The sequence below is a fragment of the Petaurus breviceps genome, unplaced genomic scaffold (assembly GCF_028583685.1).
Source record: "Petaurus breviceps papuanus isolate PSGF00001 unplaced genomic scaffold, PetGlider_PUasm1.0 90730, whole genome shotgun sequence".
Lineage (NCBI taxonomy): Eukaryota > Metazoa > Chordata > Mammalia > Diprotodontia > Petauridae > Petaurus > Petaurus breviceps.
Genome location: NW_027187324.1, coordinates 7,545,520 through 7,564,684, shown reverse-complemented (window position 1 = coordinate 7,564,684; position 19,165 = coordinate 7,545,520).

The following is a 19,165-nucleotide window of genomic DNA, read 5'->3' as shown; positions in this document are numbered from 1 at the left end:
ACAGGAGCACATGGTATGTGTGTATCTGCATGTATATGTTATGTGTGCGTGTTTGTAATTTTGTGTTCAGATATGTATTTATCTATGTGGGGACACTTGGTGTAGAAATTCCCTCTGTCAATTCAAATGAGCAATCCCTCTGCAATATATAGTCTTAGAGAATTGTTAGGGATACTGAAAGGTTAAATCTGCCTGATTCCATAAGGAAATCTCTATCTACTATTCCAAGCTGCCTCTTTATGATATATACATACATGAAATGCATAATATTATTCTCTCTAATTACAGACCAAACTGCCATTCTTTCACACTCATTCTACTAATTTGGAAGGAGGAGACTGGAATCAATAATCATCCTCTCAACTTTTAGAAATATTAAACTTCTGAATCTTCTTTTGGATAGATGGAAATTTAAGTTATCTTCACAGCACAAATTTTTCTAAACTATCATTATTGAATCCAAATATTAGTATACAAGAAAGAGATTATTTAGGATGAAGCAGAATGAGGAGATAGTCAGGAGTGATTCCTTGTAAGCCAATCAGAATTTTTTTTCCTTGGGGAGGAGGGGGAAGTACTATCAGTTGAGCAGAAACAAGCATTTGTAAAGAGATCTTTTGTGAATTGATGCTAATATCGCTGTTAACTAACACCCATGCTCATACTTATGGCTAATTCCTTGTTAGCTGTCACACAGACACAGTTTAACATAGAGTTTATGGTTCAAAAGGGCCTTGGGATGCCCTTTTAATTTAGCTTTTTCTGAGACAGTATGATAAAGTGAGAATTTATCTACCACTTTGCAACAGATTATCCTGCTCATTTAATAGTTGGTATGTATGCTAATAGATAATTTGCTTTGTATTTTACTAAGAAAAAAAGAGTGGTTAAATATAGATTCAACTAGCTATTTTCTCCCTCTTTATAATACATTGTGGTCTGTGGTTTAATTATCATTTTCAGTTCAGCCATGATAAAAGAAAAAAATCCTCCAAAACCTGAATAAGATATTAGATAATAAGAATTTTTCCCCTAAAACCACGCAGCCTGCTACAGCTTTAAGATAAAGAAGAAAAGAAAAGGCTACTGCATTTTTTTGTTCATTGATTAACCAGTAATGTTATGTATAAATAATGTATCTGACAGTATGGCAGCCCACTTGGGACATTATGCCATTTACTACAAAATAGGATGCAACATACAACTGAGCAGTGCGAACAAATTAAACATCTTTCCTTGGTAACTTTAGCATTTTTATTAGGTGATAAACATTACAGAGAGGGAAAAGCAGATGTAGATATTTCAGCAGGATTAACCTTAATCGAAAGCTAACTTGACATAGAGCATAATACCTTTACATGATAAAATGTCACCCTGTAACACTAGAAACTAAATTTTTCAAGTCTTTGTGTGAAAAGTATATGCATAAAAGTGAATGAATGTGTGGTGTCCAAACAGAATCTTTAAAGATTTAAATTATCTAATTAATAGACAACCGATTGTGAACACAAATCTGAAGTCTATGGCCATGATCAATGCCTGTCCATTTTTTACAGGTTAGTGCTTCCCTCTTAACAAACTGAGTACTAAAGTGAGACTTTGACTTAGTTTTACCAATGACAGTGAAAAATATACATGAAGTTAGTCTCTGCCTGCTTGTTTTCATACGGTAACAAATAGCATTTTCTTATGCCACAAAATAGAGGCTATATTTGAAGACAGTAGGGTACTGTCAAGGAGCCACCCATGAAAAAGTCTTCAAAATGTCTAATAATAAGAGAAATGCAAATGAAAAATAGTTCTGAGGTTCCATCTGATCCCTATTAAACTGGCAAAAATAATTAAAAGATGAAAAAAAAATTGATGATGGCCTGTTAGTGGTAAATCAACTCATTAAGGGCTTGTCATGTGCTAGACACTGTGCTAAACATTGGGAATACAAAGTAAAAGGAAAAGTGTCCTGGTACTCAAGGAACTTGTGTTTTAATGGGAGAGACACCTTATACATAAATGGGTAATTACAAGATGAAACCAAAATAGATGGAAGGTAGTCATAATCTTTGCCTCTTTCTTTGCAAAAAAAAAAAATGAGGTTGGGGTGGCCAGGTAGCACAGCGAGTAAGAGTACCGGCTCCAGTGTTGAGATGACCTGGAGATTGAATCCCGGGCTCAGACACTTAGCACTCACCCAGAAACACCTGGCCATGTAACCTTGAGCAAGTTACTTAACCCTGATTGCCTTTAAAAAAATGAGGTTACATTTTAAAATTTAGTCTGCATTATTAACCTTTTCTCCATTGCTTTCTTAAGTTTAGAAATCAGCAAAGCAAAATTTGTAGCATTTACTGATTTCTGAAGTATAAATGCTCACACCAAAAATTCAAATGGGGGCAGCTAGGTGGAATACTGAATAGAGCACCAGCCTTGGAGATAGTAAGACTTGAATTCAAATTCAGCCTCAGACACTTGACACACTTACTAATTGTGTGACCTTGGGCAAGTCACTTGACCCCAATTGCCTTGCCTTCCTCCCTAAAAAAAAAAACACACAAAAACAACTAAATGAAAAAGGAGTTGAAACACAAGAGAAGTAAAAGGGTGATAAGAAAGCACTCTTTCTTTAATGAGATAAAGTCACTAAACTTGGACAACTTTATCCTATGCTACTGAATGAGTTGGAAGATGAGATTGCTGAATGGGTGACCTTTTGGAAAGACAACATGGAAGATAACATAAAGGTAGAGCAAAGGAAAATGTCCTGATTTTAAAAGGCAGAAGGGGAGGATGTAGGTTATATAAATTATAGGATAGGGTTTATTTTTGGTTTTTGGATTGTTTTGTTTTGTTTTGTTTGCTTTTTGGATGGGGGAAGGCAGAGCAGTTGGGGTTAAGTGACTTGCCCAAGGTCACACAGCTAGTAAGTGTTAACTGTCTGAAGATGAATTTGAACTCAGGTTCCATACTGGGGATGTGAGATGCCCTGTCATTCCATGGTAAGACTGTCTTGGTGTTGTCCTGTCTCAACAGATGTACTTTCATTGCTTCAATCCAGTCATTTCTATTGGCTTTATACATGGAGAAAAGTTGAATGGTGTAAGGCAAAAAGAAAAAAATACTGAAGGCCAAACCCCAGTGATTAAGTAATCAAAGAATATGAACAGTTCTCAAAAGACCTATAAACTATTAACAACTGCTTGAAAGATTGCTGCCAATCACCAATAATAAAAGAAATTCAAATCAAAAGAACTCCAGGGTTTTACCTCAAATCCAGAAAATTAACAAAGATGACAAAAAATGGGAACAATCAATGTTGGAGAATTTATGGAAATGCAGACACACTAATACATTCCTCGTGGAAATATAAATTGGTCCAACCAGATACCTGAATTGGTTACAGATACCAGTCTCATCTGGTCAAATCATACTCTTCTCAAAGTGAGCCCCAAAACAAAACCTCACATCAGGCTATATATAGCCTTCTCCTGGCTCAGAGAATGTCACAACCCTCTTGACCCACTGCCCAATCACCATGACTCCGTCACCCATAATTCTGTTTATATCTCTGATGCCTATGTCCGACTCACATGTGCTACACTTGCCTTTCTACACTGGCAAAACTTCATGGTACATAGCGCACCCACAGTGTGTTTTAGGTAATGCCATCTCATGTCAGGATGAAACCTTTGGGGATTCATATTTGAAGACATAAAACACTTAGCACCAAGTTGTCCAAGTATCTACAAATAAACACTTCTTTCACTCAAAATATATGCTAACTCACCCCCAGTAACAATATACTAACAGATACATTACTTGTCCTCTTGTCAGCTCAAACTCATGGTGTCCAAAATGAAACTCTTTATCTACCCTCTTCCCCAGTACTATCTCTTTCTCCCCCAAAATTCCTTGCTTCTGGTAAGGGCATGACTTTCAGCCACACTAGCTCATACTTTTCTACAGGACTATTATGATTGTCTACTAATCAGTCTCTCTTTCATCTTTTAAAACATCCCCCACAGAACTGCCAAAACAAGATCTTAAAGGCATGTGGATGACTGCATCATTACTCTGCTCCAAAATCTTCACTTCTGGGAAATTATATAAATTTCTTACCATGGCAAGTGAATTTTTAAACATTATAAACATATAATTATCAACAGTATGAACATTTCTTTACACAAAAAAACAAAAAAAGATAATATATATTTAACTGTGAATTTCTGTTATAAACAAGTTGTTTTTCTTAAAAACCACTTTATATTAAATTAATGTGGTATGTCTAATACTTTCTTGTTTCTGTGTCTTCTTTGAATTTCTTTATGTTCTCTTTCTGTTTTTTAAAAGTTTTTCACTGGCATTATTTTCTTTTTTTGTATCACTATGAACACACACACACACACACACACACACACACACACACACCCCTCAGAGTCTGGTTTCAGTCTGTCTTTCCTGATTTATTTCACATCACTTCTCCTACATGACTTCCAAACCAGACTTCTTACTATACACTGAACTTGGTATTCCGTCTCCCACCTCCAAGAATTTGCACAGGCTAAAGACATGTGTGAGATGTATTTCTTTTCCATCTCCATTTCTGAGGAGCTTTATTAAAAGCTTTGACTAAACACGTTTGAAGGGAAAAGTAATGAGTTCTTTTTGGATATGTTGAGTTTAAGATATCTGCAATGCAACCATTAAAGAATGTCTAGTAAGCACTTAGAGCTGCAAAATTGGAGCTCATCAGAGAGGTTAGGACTAAATAAGTAGATCTGGGAGTTATCACAATAGCAATGATAACTAAATCCATGGAAGTTGATGAAATTGCCAAATGAATTATATATATATATATATATATATATATATATATATATATATATAAGAGAGAGAGAGAGAGAGAGAGAGAGAGAGAGAGAGAGAGAGAGAGAGAGAGAGAGAGAAGGGAAGGGAAGGGAAGGGAAGGGAAGGGAAGGGAAGGGCTGGGAAGGGCTCAAGGTGGGGAAAGAGAAGAATGTGGCTTGTATGGAAATGATGACCTGGGAAAACTGAAGGGTTGAGGGAACAGAGGTCATAGTGTGATTGAAGAATACAGTTTGGGGTTGGAAGGGAGACTTAGAAGTAGAATGAAAATAATATTATGATTAGATAAAGAAATTTCAGAGCTCATGAATGGGGAATTGCTTCTTCTGCAGATGATGTCAAGACCCAAGGGTGTTATTATCTTTATCTATAGCTGAGGTGGAGTGGAGAAGTTGTGTTTGTCCTTCATTCTCAAAGAGGACCATGACATGAGGAAGGAGATGTTATGATTTGCAAGTGAATTGGATTTAAGTGAGGGAAGGCTGTACAAAGTCACCAGCCTCACTTTCTCTTCCAGAGCTATCTGGGTCCAGTGTCAAGACATAGATCAGGATGACTGGAGATAATCTTGGATACAGTAGGAGGCCTTGGCCTTTTTAAGCTAAGGTCTTTCTTAGGTCAATGCACATTCTGTGATTGACTAGGTAAAAACAAAGCAAAGAATGGCCTCTTTTACCTAGTCAAAAAATAAAATCAATCTGGGAGAGGAAGACCTTAGGGTTTCTAGCCAAAACAGAAATAGTTGCTTACTCTGAACGAACATAATCCAAACAATGACCAAGGTAGGTTTGGCCTGGGACCTATTATTGGCCAATCAATGACAGACAAGAGTGATTTGGGCTTAAGGCATGGTCCATAAAAAAAAAGAAAGCTAGCCTGTAAATCCCAAGATATTTGCTAGGTTTCAGCAATCAAAATTTATACTCCTTTGGAAAGAGTACCTACAGGTATGTGGAGGAGTTACTGGACATGTGAATGAAGAAGTTGAGGAACTGTCAGGTTCCTTACATTCTCACAAAGGAGGTTTGAGGGAGCATTTATATTGTATTTTGAAGTCCCTTAGTATGAGAGCAGAAGTTGAGGAAGAAAAACTGTGATTCAGACACTGACCCCATGGTGGAAAGAAGGGGAGTGTCCTGGTGGTCAGTAAACAATAGCTACCAGAATTTTAATTGGAGGGTAGGTATAGACTGAGTGAACCTCAGTGAAGGAGGTTACTGAGTAATGGTGATAGAGGGAGAACCTGGAAGTAGTAATGGGGAAAAAGGAGAATTCTAACTCTTCTTCCCCAACCAGTGTGTTTGGAGGAATGAGTAAAAATTCAGCCAGTGCAGGAAATGTAGACTAGGGAGGCTTTGTTATCAGAAGGGAATCACATCTCAATGAGAACCAGAAAATGAAAAGAGTGGTAAAGAAAGAGATTTAGGATGAAAAATGTTTGTTGCCTAAAGATCAGGCATTGCAGAGAACACAGAGGAAGAGGGGGTGTCAGACACATCCTACCCTGAGGTAGGGAGTCTGAGGAATGGGAACAAAAGATGGGGGGTGGAGAATAAGGAATGGATTTTGAATGATGAGTAATAGAGGTTCAGTGTAACTGGGATGAAGAGGGTATGACTAGGGAGAATTTGTTAATTGTTAAGGAGACATTGCAAAGATCCATATGGTTTTATCTACAGGGTCCTTTCAGAGTCTTAGGCAGTTTAAGAGGAAGTACTTGGAGCTGCAGGGATGCTGTTTACTCTCTTTTCCCCACAGCGAGAGTCTTGATGGAATGATCATTCCCTTCCACCTCACCATAGAGGCAGAAGATTGCCAAAAGATTTAAAAACTTTAATCAATGCATTGACCAACCCTGTCTCCAGAGGACTGTATTGAAACACATAACCCTTCTCCTGACAGAGAAATGCATAATCATACATTATTGAATATGACTACTGTGTGAATTATTTTTGCCTGACTATACTTAAGTTTTTTTTTCTTCCACTCATTTTTTTTATTCAGGGCACAGAAGCAGTTATTAATGAAAGAGAGAGAGAGAGAGAGAGAGAGAGAGAGAGAGAGAGAGAGAGAGAATTTTAAGTACAGAAGAGAATAGGAGAGAGTACAGAAGGAAGCACAGATACAAAGACAGCTTTGAGAGTAATGTGTGGAATTTATTATATTCTTTTAAAAAGCAGTATGAAATAGGGATTCACAATTTCACATAATACTCTTTTGTGTTGGACTATGTGTATGTGGAAATGGGTTTTTTTCTTTTGTTTTGTTGGCTTTTTTTTTTTTGCTGTTTAAGTTCAAATTAAAAAAAATAAATAAATAAAAATATCTCTGATCAGTGTAATAGCCAAACCTGTCTCCAGAAGACTATGAAGAAAAATGTTACCCACTTCCCTGAAAAAGGTGATGAATTTATTATAATGAAAGAAACATATTTTTTTACATAGCCACAATGTGAATTAATTTTGTTTGACTATGCTTATCCTTTACATTCTTTTATCTTGGTTTTGATGAGGAAGATTATGTAAACAGGCTAGTAATATTGAGACATCCCCCCACCCAAAGAAAAGCAACTCATGGAATTTTTTTTAAATACACAGTAAAGAAGAGAAGAAAGTTCATAAAGAAGCACAAAGAAACAGGAGAGTTTTGAAAATAATATGTGAAATTTATTATATACTTTATAAAACAAATGGTAAAGAAAATTAGCGATTCAAAATTTCATAAATCATCCTTTTTTGTCTCAAAATGTAATATTTTCTGGTGATTAAGTTCAAGATTTTTTAAAAATTACAAAAAATAGAAGCTGAAGAGGGGGCAGAGTCAAGATGGAAGAGTAGAAGCAGGAGCTCTTCTGGGCTCCAGCTTCCACCTTCCCCAATCCATGTAAAAGGGGATTCTAAACAGACTTTGGAGCTGCAGAACCCACAAAATAACACAGAGAAGCTAACCTCCTGCTGAGGACAGCCTGGCAGGCCAGTAGGAATCTGCCAGCGCAGCTCTCTGGGAGCCCAGCGGAGCCCCACACCAAGGCTTTAGCCCCGGGGGGGAACCTGACCAGCCACTGGCTGGAGGGACTCCAGATCAGCAGCAGCTGTCACTGTTTCCAGATTTATCAACACATAGATGTGAAGGACAAAGTGAGAGGTCAGTTCAATCTGGACTTTGGGACCCAGTAAGTGGGAGTGCATGGCTTTTGCCCCTGGGTGAGAAGCAGCTGAGATGCTGGCACAGCCAGCCAGCGCCATGTGGCAGCTTCAGCTCCTGGCCTGCAGAGTATAGGGGGACCAAGCACCAGTCTGAGGGATAATCACTCTTGCTTTAACCTGCTTGGATCTGGATTGCAATCTAGGGTGGAGGTCCTGGGTTGTGTGTCCAGCTTGCCAGAGCATGTGGAGACCTCAGAGAGGGTACCCATCTAATACTTCTGGCAGCTAAGAAAACCCCAGCATTTGGGAGGAAAGCTCCCCTGTCTGGTGGCACAGTCCTACTGTGGCAAATAGCCCAGGGGTCAAGTGACTAAGGGGCGACATGACCAGGCAAAGGAAACAAAGCAGACAGAAGATTCCAACATTAGACTCCTATTTTGGGGACAAAAAGGAGCAAAGCATGGAACAGGAGGAAGACAGTAAAGTCAGAACTCCTGCACCAAAAGCTTCAAAGGAAAATACGAGCTGGTTACAGGCCATAGAGGACCTTAAGAAGCAGATAAGAGAAGTGGAGGAAAAATTGGGAAAAGAAATGAGAACAATGCAAGAAAATTATGAAATGAGAGTCAACAGCCTGACTGAGGAAAGTAACACCTTAAAAAACAGATTAACTCAAATGGCAAAAGAGGCTCAAAAAGGCAATGAGGAGAAGAATGCCTTAAAAAGCCAAATTTGCCAGATGGAAAAAGAATCTCAAAAGCTCAATGAGGAGAATCATTGCTTCAGAATTAGATTGGAGCAAATGGAAGCTAATGACATTATGTGAAATCAAGACGCTGTTAAACAGATCCAAACAAATGAAAGAATTGAAGGTAATGTGAAATATCTCATGGGAAAAACCACTGACCTGGAAAATAGATCCAGGAGAGACAATTTAAAAATTATTAGACTACCTGAAAGCCATGATCAAAGTAAGAATGTAGAAATCATCCTCCAGGAAGTTCTCAAAGAAAACTGCCCTGATGGTTTAGAACCAGAGGGCAAAATAGAGGTTGAAAGAATCCATTGATCACCTCCTGAAAAAGATCCCAAAAAGAAAACTCTTAGGAATATTATAGCCAGGTTCCAGAATTCCCAGATTAAGGAGAGAATATTACAAGCAGTCAGGAAGAAACAATTTGAATATTGTGGAAACACAATCAGGATAACCCAAGATCTGGCAGCTTCTACACTGAGGGACCAAAGGGCTTGGGATATGATATTCCAGAGGGCAAAGGATCTGGGATTAAAACCAAGAGTCACCTACCCAGCAAAACTGAATATCATGTTTCAGGGGAAAATATGGTCATTCAGTGGAATAGAGGACTTTCAAGCATTCTTGCTGAAAAAACTGGAGTTGACTAGAAAATTTGACATTTAGATACAAGAAGCAAGAGAAGCATGAGAAGGTAAACAGGGAAAAGAAAACATAAGGAACTTATCAAAGTTGAACTATTAACATTCCTACATGGAAAAACAATAATTATAATTGATGAAACTTTTCCCAGTAGTTGAAGGAAATAGAAATATATAGATGTCTATATATGAGGGTATATGAGCATATGAATACATATGTGAATGTGTGTATATATGTTTACAGGTATACATAGATAGAGGGCACAGGACCCATTTAACAGGAAGGGATGATCCTTAGAAGGTGAAATTAAGAGGTGAGAGAGGAATATAATGAGAGGAGATGGGGAGAGACAGAATGGGGTAAACTATCTCATATAGAAGAGGCAAGGCAAAATGGTTACAATGGAGGGGAAGAATAGGAAGGCAAAAGGGAATGGGTCAACCTTATTCCCATTGAATTTGGCTTGGGGAGTGAATGAAATACACACTAAATAGGGTATCTCCCCCTCTGGGAGAGTAGGGGGGGAAGGGGATGAGAGGGGGGATGATGGAAGTGAGGGCAAGCTAGGAGGGAGGGAAGTTGGGAGCACCCACTTTTGAAAAGGGACAGGATCAAAGTAGAGAATAGAACAAGTGGGAGGTGGGATAGGAGGGAGGGAAATATAGTCAGTCTTTTACAATATATCTACTATGTTATTGTTTTGCATTAGCCACACATGTACAACCTATACTGAACTGCTTGTCTTCCCAGTAAGGATGGGAGACAAGGGAGGAAGGGAATGAATCTGGAATTCAAAGCAAATACTCAAATATATATACATATATATTTATATATATGTATATATATATATATATATATATATACTATTATTAATACTATTTTACATGTAATTGGGAAATAAGATATACAGGCACTGGGGCATAGAGATCACTGGAAAAGTTGAAAGGGATATGGGAAAAATATGGGAGAGAGCAGACTGGAGGAGGGGATATCCTGTGGGACTGCTATTTTGAGGCGGTGGGTGGAGGAAAAACTGGGAGAAAATTTGTAACTCAAAATCTGGCAGAAATGAATGATGTAAATCAGAAATTAATAAAGCATTTGAAAAAAATTACAAAAAATAAATAGAAGTCCACTATGAAAATTCCAACACAGTAGAAATGGCCAAAGTTTCATGTCTACTGGAATAGTCTTTGAGAATCCAGGATCACTTTTATACCATAAGGAACCTTTGGAATAGGGCTTTTCAGAAGGATTTGCATAAGCAGACTTTTAATAAATGTTTGATAAACTGAATTGCATATATTATGTTTTCTAATATCTCTGCTTCCACTTAATTCAAAATGGCAAAGACCAACATACTCTATCACAAATTTTCAGAGGTTGGGTTCCATATCACTTTGTCTGATCGTCTTTTATAGGCCAAAAGTAGCTAGCCCCTCCCTCTTTTTCCCCCCACAACATAATTGTTTGCACTTCAAGTTAGACATCCCCAGAATCTTAGTTTTCCCTCCTTCTGGAGCCAAGCAAATCATGTCTAATCCCTCTTCCCTTGAATAATTGACAACCGTTATTAAGTTATTACTGGGTTATGTTATTGTTTCCTTTTTCTTCTGCAGGAAAAGAATAATTTAGTTTCTATAATAGCCTTTCATGGCATGTTCTAGCATTCTCTTAACATCTTGGTCACCCTCCCCTCTGTATGCTCCAATATCTTTCCCACAATGATTCTATGCCTAGAAGTGAATGCTTCCTGGCCATTTTTAATGCCACCTGCCTTTCAACCATTATCCTCATCTTTCTCCTGCCCTCCCCCTTCATCAGAACCTTGAACTCTTTCCCATAATCACCCTGGTCTCTGATAAGTGAACTTTCACTTACTTTGCCTAGAATTAAGCTTCTATTTCACTTCCATAAATTTCCAAACCATTTTGCCTTTTGTATTTACCGTGTTCCTTTTTGTTCCCTTTTATGAGTTGTCCTCCAATAGAAGATTAAGTTTCTTAGATGCTTTATTATATTTTCATCCCTATTATATTTTCACCCCTTCTAAGCACCATACCTGGCACAAAACAAGTGTACTTAGATAGTGTTTTATGATTCATTCATTCACTTACAATAATAGTTCAGGTATTGTCTGTCTAGTACAGAGTACAAAGAAACTATAATCCATCTCACTCTGAACACTACATATTTTTTTTGCCTTTTGGAGGGCATTTGGGGTTAAGTAACTTGCTCAAGGTTACATGGCTAGATTTTTTGTGTGGGTGTTAAGTGTCTGAGGCCAGAACCGAACTCGGGTCCTCCTGACTCTGGGGCCGGTGCTTTACTCACTGCACCACCTAGCCTCCCCCAACACTACATATTTTTAAATTTGCTACCTAAGATCATTTTCTTGGCTGCTTTTGTAACATTTTTAGTCATATCAAACTTTCAATACACTAAAATACTCAGTTCTCTGTCATATGAATTTTTTCTAGCCATATGGCCTCTATCTTGTGCTTGTGTAATTTTGTTGTTGTTGTTTTTAACCAAACCATAGGGCTTTATGGCTTTTTTAAAATTACATTTCATGTTATCAGCATTTTGATTTTGTCATTCTACATATTTTCTTTATCTGTAAAGAGACTTATGTCTCTTTGATTCCTCCAGAAACTGTCTCCTTTTCCACAATCTTTTTGTATGCATTTTGCATATGCCTCTAGGTGAGTTGCATGGGTTTTCAAGGAGAACTAGCACACCTGGTGTGACAGCTTGCTGAGCCCTCTTCAAAGCTGCTTGTCCTCCTTTGGTGTCCACCTAGCACTCCCCTCTCACCTATAGCTCCAAGAAGTTGTAGCATGTCCATTAGTCACTTGGCAGATGGGCTAAACCAGGTTGAGGGTAACCGATGGACTATAAACCTGTCTGAGTTAGGGGGGTATATACCCCCAAGCTTGTGAAGACTTCCCCCAGTGGAATGGGCACATGAGAACAATTTTTTCCAATGTTCACGAAGGCAGTTGAAGTAGGCACTATGGAGTTCTTAAAATCTGGTCAGACATCAAAGACACCAAAATCATCTACTGTATCCCAGGCCATTGCCAGTCATCCTGTCTTTTGTCTTGTCACTGGACTTCAATAGCTTTGGAATAGAGAGTGAGGATGACTGATGACTTTATACAACTCTGCCTCCCTTAAATCCAATTCATGCATGAGTCAAGACATCACACTGTGATATCATTGGTCCTCTGAAAATGAAGGATAATTAACAACAACCTATATATGTACATAATGCCTCTCTCCATAAGTTTCGTAAGGATGAAGACTATTTTCTTTTTTAATTCCTAACACTTCACGAAGTTTCTGGCATACAGTAGTCACTAAATAAATGTTGTATGACTAATTGATCATATGATATCATATGCCTTTTAGCTTCAGAACAAATGATCAGAGAAAACCATACAAATTTTTATTTCATTATAGCATTTAACTTTTTTCAATTGTAGCATTTAATAAATTTTTGTGTAATATAGCCCAAAAGGGTTGAGATTTAGTATATTACAGTCAGCCTAGAAGCTTGTGACACAAAGGAGACAACTGTCCCAAAGTTGGACAATGGAGTAGGGAATCAGGAGAAGCAACTGAACTAAAAAAAAAATAAAGAAATGCTGATTCACGGAGAGTTAATCATATTTATGAGCACTTCTCTCTTGTTATCCCAACCCTTTAGTGACTCTACAGATAATGCATTTGTTTCTATTTTTTAACTGAAGAATGAACAACAATTTAAAATAAGCCTGCCAAGAGACAATGGCATCCTTTTAGTGAATTCAATACCTCAATATCATCGAAAGCTATGCCCACACCATTCACAGGAAGCTATTTGGTTTGAGTAGCAAGGATTTTTGACATTCAGGAAACTTGCTGTGCATCCAGAAACATAAAGCTCTTCTAATTGTATTTATCATTGGTGATAAATGGTTCCATAAATAAACTTCCACTCTGCTTCCTGCTTAGTAAAATTACCTGTGCTGCTTGGATAGACTTTCTAATATTTAGGTCAACCTGTCCTAACCTTTGTTGGAGGAAAATGAGAAATGCACCCTCTGTACAAGATAAGACATATCTATTGGTTCTGTTTGCAAACATCAAATAGGAGCAGGCTCAAGAAGTGTGATATAAAGCTATCAATTAATTTTGTTGTAACTGTATGCACCTGTGAACAACTGCTTAATTAAAGAGGCAAACAGAAATCTCTCACAATAATACCTTAAATCACTTGCAGTTATGTGACTGTCAATTAGTTGGAGTGGATAAATACAATTGGATGCCTGCCATGTGGATTTTTGGAAGTAAAGAAAAGGATATAGCCAGGGAGATGAATGAATAGAGAGAAAGACCCATAGACAAATACAGACAATTCTCTGTGGGACAAAGATCTGTTCCAATAAATAAAATGAAAGAAAATATTCTATATGGATGCAATTGAACTCTCCTCCCTCCCTTGAACAAAGAACAGTAAGCTTTCATATCCAAATAGACATCAAAAGACAATGAGTCAGAACATCTGGGTACCTCATATACATGAGCTGATATTTTGTTTCCAAGAAAAGGGTGAAGTGAGCATTACAAGGTATCTCCTATTTCCAAAGATATTTCTGTCACTTTCTCCACCCCTGGTCTCTTTCCCTGCCCGACTCTTTCTTTGTCCACCAATTCCTTGACCTTCTTTTTATGAAAACTTTATTTGTGGGTGTGTGGTGGAAAGTAAGGTGAGAGATATCTATAAGCCTAAATTAATTGGGAGAAAAAATATTCGATTTTTTTTAATTTCTGGAAAACAAATGAATTTTACAAATTGGAAATTTCCAGTTCGAGACCTCAGATGATTTTTTTTTAATTGAAAGAAAAAGTCAATAGGTCTATAAGAGACTGAAAATTACTTTTGAACACTCTCAGGTTATGCTAAGAATGATATTTCATTATTAAAAGCCTCCTTTATGTCACCAAAAAAGATAGTAACAATACTGTAGTTGTCTTTTCTGATTTCTCCTGAGAGATTGTAAATGTCTTCTTATAAACCTGAGTTGGGGGACCAGTAAGATGCTAAAGAAATTGTTTTTCCATGAATCTCTTCAAGCCAAAAACTTCAGAAAAAAAGGAAGGCTGCACTAGATATAGAATAGTGAATGTTTTATTCACAAGATAAAAAGAAACACCCCACAAGGTAAAATGGAAACAACATAAAACAAACAAAAAAAGCAAATACAAAATAATTTCTGAGAGCTTAACTACTTTTTAAGTTTCCACTCCATGTGTCTATTTCCTACAGTACATGTAGGCATCTTATGCAGTTAGGATAAAAATCTCAAAATCTTATTTTTAAGGTCAAGATATGAGAGTCCCTACCTTGTTCTTTTTCTCCCATGACAATGACTCACCTTGAAACCTTTTCACCTCAAAACAGGTATGAGATACTAATTCTGTCCACCATTTTGGGATAGAGAAAGCAAAAAGGAGGAAGTAAGGTGCTATGACCATAAAACAAAGCCAGAAAGAAATGAGTTGAAGGAGGAAAAGTTTCATGATAAGGAGAAAAAGTGACTCAAAACCCTAGGCCATTCTTTCTTCTCAGGATTTACTCAAAGCAGGGATACTAACCAGGTCTCTTCATTCCTGACTGAGTGGAGGCTGTGGACATATCTCTTGAGTCATTGGTCCTCTTCAAGAACAAATAATGAACCAAAACAACACCTCTCAGGGAATCTACTTAGTGGGCAAAGTAAGAGGATAAAACCAGTGAGAAGATAAACCATAGAAGAGTCAGCCAAATGCCAATTATTTTTAGCACAACCCAACTGTGAATGTTAAATAGTAATTCAGAAATGAGCTACTGATAATAAGAGGTCAAAAGATCAAATGGCCAAGGGAGAAAGACTACTATAAACCTAATTCACAATCTGATCAACTAAAATGGAGTGTCATAAAGAAAGAAGAATGAGTAAAATACTCAAATAGTCAGTCAAAAATCATTTATTTAGCACTTTCTGCTAGAACTGGGGTTGCAAAAAATGTAACTTTCAAGGAGATGCCTGGAGCTTCCTGATTTTGCTCAAACACTCCCCACCCCCCAAGAAACACCAGATGCCTGGTGACATGAAGAAAAGGTGAGTAAATGCAAGCTTAACACATGCTACCTGGGGCCCAGTCCTTTAGTAGGGAGTGATCCTCCATAGTTATAGAAACTTGGCCTCCACAACTTCCACCTGGCAAGGATCAGAGGATATGGATTCTACCCAGTCATGTCAAGAGAAAACAGTGGAGGAAGGAAGCAGATTGGTTGTCAGTGTGGCTGTCTTACTCAGACCTGACAAAGAATTGAGGAAACTCAGATGGAATGAATCTTATCTCCATCTGGAGATTAGCCAGAAACCCAAGTCAATGACCTCCATATTCCCCAACATGACAAGACTGAGGCTTCCTTGAAATCCATTCTCAGGGGAGGGATCTGATCAGGCTTCAAAAAAAAAAAAGAAAAGGCAGAGAATGAGTGATAGGACAGTACAAGGCAAAGTCCCAAACACCAAATATATAAAGAGAAAAGTCATCAATCAGAGTTTCCATGGTACATAGTTATTAAGTTTCACAATTTCAATAATAAAATTAAATAACCCAGAGTTATTGAGTAATCATGACAGACTGAAGAATGGAATAGAACATCTCATAGAGCAAAAGAGCTCAAGGTGTAACTCCAAATAACATAACTTAAAAAGTTAAGCTTAATCATCAATGAAAATAGACAAACATTTAACAAAAGGAAAGACATTATAAAAACTGAGTTCCCAAGGGTAGCCAGAATCAAAGAAGGTAGGGAAAACATAGAACAAGAAATAGGAAAATTAGGATCACCAAGTGGCAGAAAGATCCTCACTATTAGGGATACTATTGCTTCTTTACCTTTTCCATCTCATCTCTTGCAGGTAGTGATAGGATTTACCACCATTTGTGGTGCCCTCTCCCCCTTGTCTTTTCTCTTTTTGTCTGGACTGCTTGACTTATACAGCTTCAATGAAATAGACATCAACTGGTTTAGTCCTTCTGCTGAGATAGAAGCCTCGCCATTTGCCATTATTATTTCCAAAGTTTCTTTAGTCTTTCCCCTGCTCTAATGCCCTGCAGTCTCCCAGCACTGTCATCTGACCTACTTATGTAACCTAAGGTCCAATGGACCTTGCCATCAACACTACCATGGAACCCTTAGAACATCTAGAGTAGGTTTTTCCATCAGCTTTGCAGCTAAAGTTTCTTTCATCTGTTTTCTGCTCCTTGAGAGTATGGTCTGTCTTATTTTTTCTTTTTATATTCCAAGCACCTAACACAGGGATTTTCATATAGTAAATACCTAATAAGTGGTTTTTCTTTCATTTCTTAGGAGTAATTAGTGTTTTTGGTAAAGGTAGGGTATAACAGGAATCATAACAACAGAACAAAGTGATATTACGGCTTCCATTCGACATCGCTTCCTTTACTTGCATTCCTAAGAGTTAGGCATATCAGGGGGGAAAAAACATGAGATAGAGCAATGTCTATAAACTCAATACCATAGAAACGGGATAGTGGGAGGAGTTCCAATTTGGCGCTCTAGAAATTCTGCCTTCCAGCAAACAATGTAACCAACTCCAATTGATGAACCTCTGATGACTTTTCCAGCTTTTAAAAATTTGCTATCATTTCCTTGTCTGTTCTGTCTCTGATAATCTTCAAAGATCAGGAAATAATAATAACAACAACTAACATTTATACAGCACTTTAAAGTTTGCAAAGCACTTTATAAATATGCCTCACTTGATCCTTACAATAACCCTGTGAAGGGAGTGGCTAGGTGGTGCAGTGAATAGAGCACTGGCCCTGGAGTCAGGAAGACCTGGGTTCAGATCCAGCCTCAGATATTTATAAAAAAAAACAACAACACCCTAGCCATGTGACCTTGGGCAAGTCACTTAACCCCGATTGCTCTCCAAAAAGCAATCAATAAAAAAATAATAACCCTGTGAAATCTGTACCATTGTTATCTCCAAAACTGAAAGAGACAGGTTAAGTGATTGCTTAGGGTAGTACAGCTAGTAGTGTCTGAGGCAGTATTTGAAATCAGGTCTACCACAATTCACTTTATCTGCTGTATCACCTAGCTGCCTCCAGTAAATACAATATAAACAGTTGGAGCAGCAAAGCCATGATGGCCAGGAAAGGAGATGAGGCAGTCAGCAGGAAACAGTATGCTTTTGTTGCTGCTACTTCTCCCCACAGTCAGGGCTGACAGAAATTCTTGCCTCATTTGCTGCTATGGAAGAGAGAAAGTTAATCTATTCATGACTTTTGTATGTAACCACTCAGTTCTAACTCAGCAGCTTAGCAACCAATTAAGAAGTTTTTCATCACTATGCAGTAAGCCAACAGGAAAAAAGAGGGCACATGCTCAGAAGTGGGGAAAGGGCTTCCTTATTATGAATGCCCAGAAATAGACTCACCAAACCTTCACTTGGTACCAAGAAGTGCATATTGCATATGTCCTAAGGCATAGGCCCTTATTGGCTAAGACCTTAATAAATACAGAACTAAAATTATTCTATACTAGATCCTATATTCTAGTGCATGCCGCCATGATGGAGGAGAGGGGAAGAAAATTTAAAACTCAAGGGACTGAGGAACTAAATGTTGTAAACTAACAGTAAATAAACAAACCGATTTAATTTATAAAAAAATAAATAAGTAAAAAAAAGAAATATATAGCAGAAAATGAATGGAGGTATCTATAACAATTATGACTAGGGAAAGACTATTTGATCAAAGCAAACAAAGGATGGAGAAGAGATCACAAAAAAAAATCAATTACTTGAAATAAAAAAAAAAAACTTGTAACAACAAGAACAGTACAGTTAGAATAAGAAGGAAAATAGTCAATTTATGAGTGGGAAAGTGCATTGATTATCTTTGGTAAAGGCTTGCTTTCCAAGATATATAGAGAAGACAAACATAGAAGACTACAAAGGATATAAACAAATAATTTTTAAAAGAATTGCAAGCTATGAACAAATGAAAGATTGTCCTCAATCACAAATAATAGGAAAAATATAATTTTTTTTAAATCTGGGGTTTAATTTCATATACAGAAATTTGGCAAAGATAACAAAAGATGGAAATAATCAATACTAGAGGAGTTTAAAAACAAGTACAATAACATATTTTTGGTAGAGCTGTGAAAACAAGAGGTATATAGCACACGGAGTTTAAAGACAGGTAGAAAGTTTCCTTAGATACCAAAATATTCATTGTATCATTTTTCATGGTAGCAAAGAACTGGAAATGAATTACTGTAGGTATTCATCAATTAAGGAATGGTAAAACCAGTTGTGACATCTAAACATAATGAATATTAATGTGTTATTTGTTGTTATTCAGCCAGTTCAGTTATATCCAAACTCCATTTGGTGTTTCTTGGTAAAGATATAGGAGTGATTTGCCATTTCCTTCTCCAGTCTATTTTACAGATGAGTAACTGAGACAGAATTAAGTGACTTACCCAGGTTCACAGAGCTAATAAGTGTCTGAAGACATATTTGAACCCATGAAGATATGTTTTCCTGATTCCAAGCCCAGTGCTCTATCTACTGTACCAGCTAGCTGCCACATTAATGTGAACAAAAATATAAAACAATAAAACATGAAGTTTTATTTATTTATTAATTTATTTGTCCACTCCTTCAAGCAGTGGAGGTTGGGG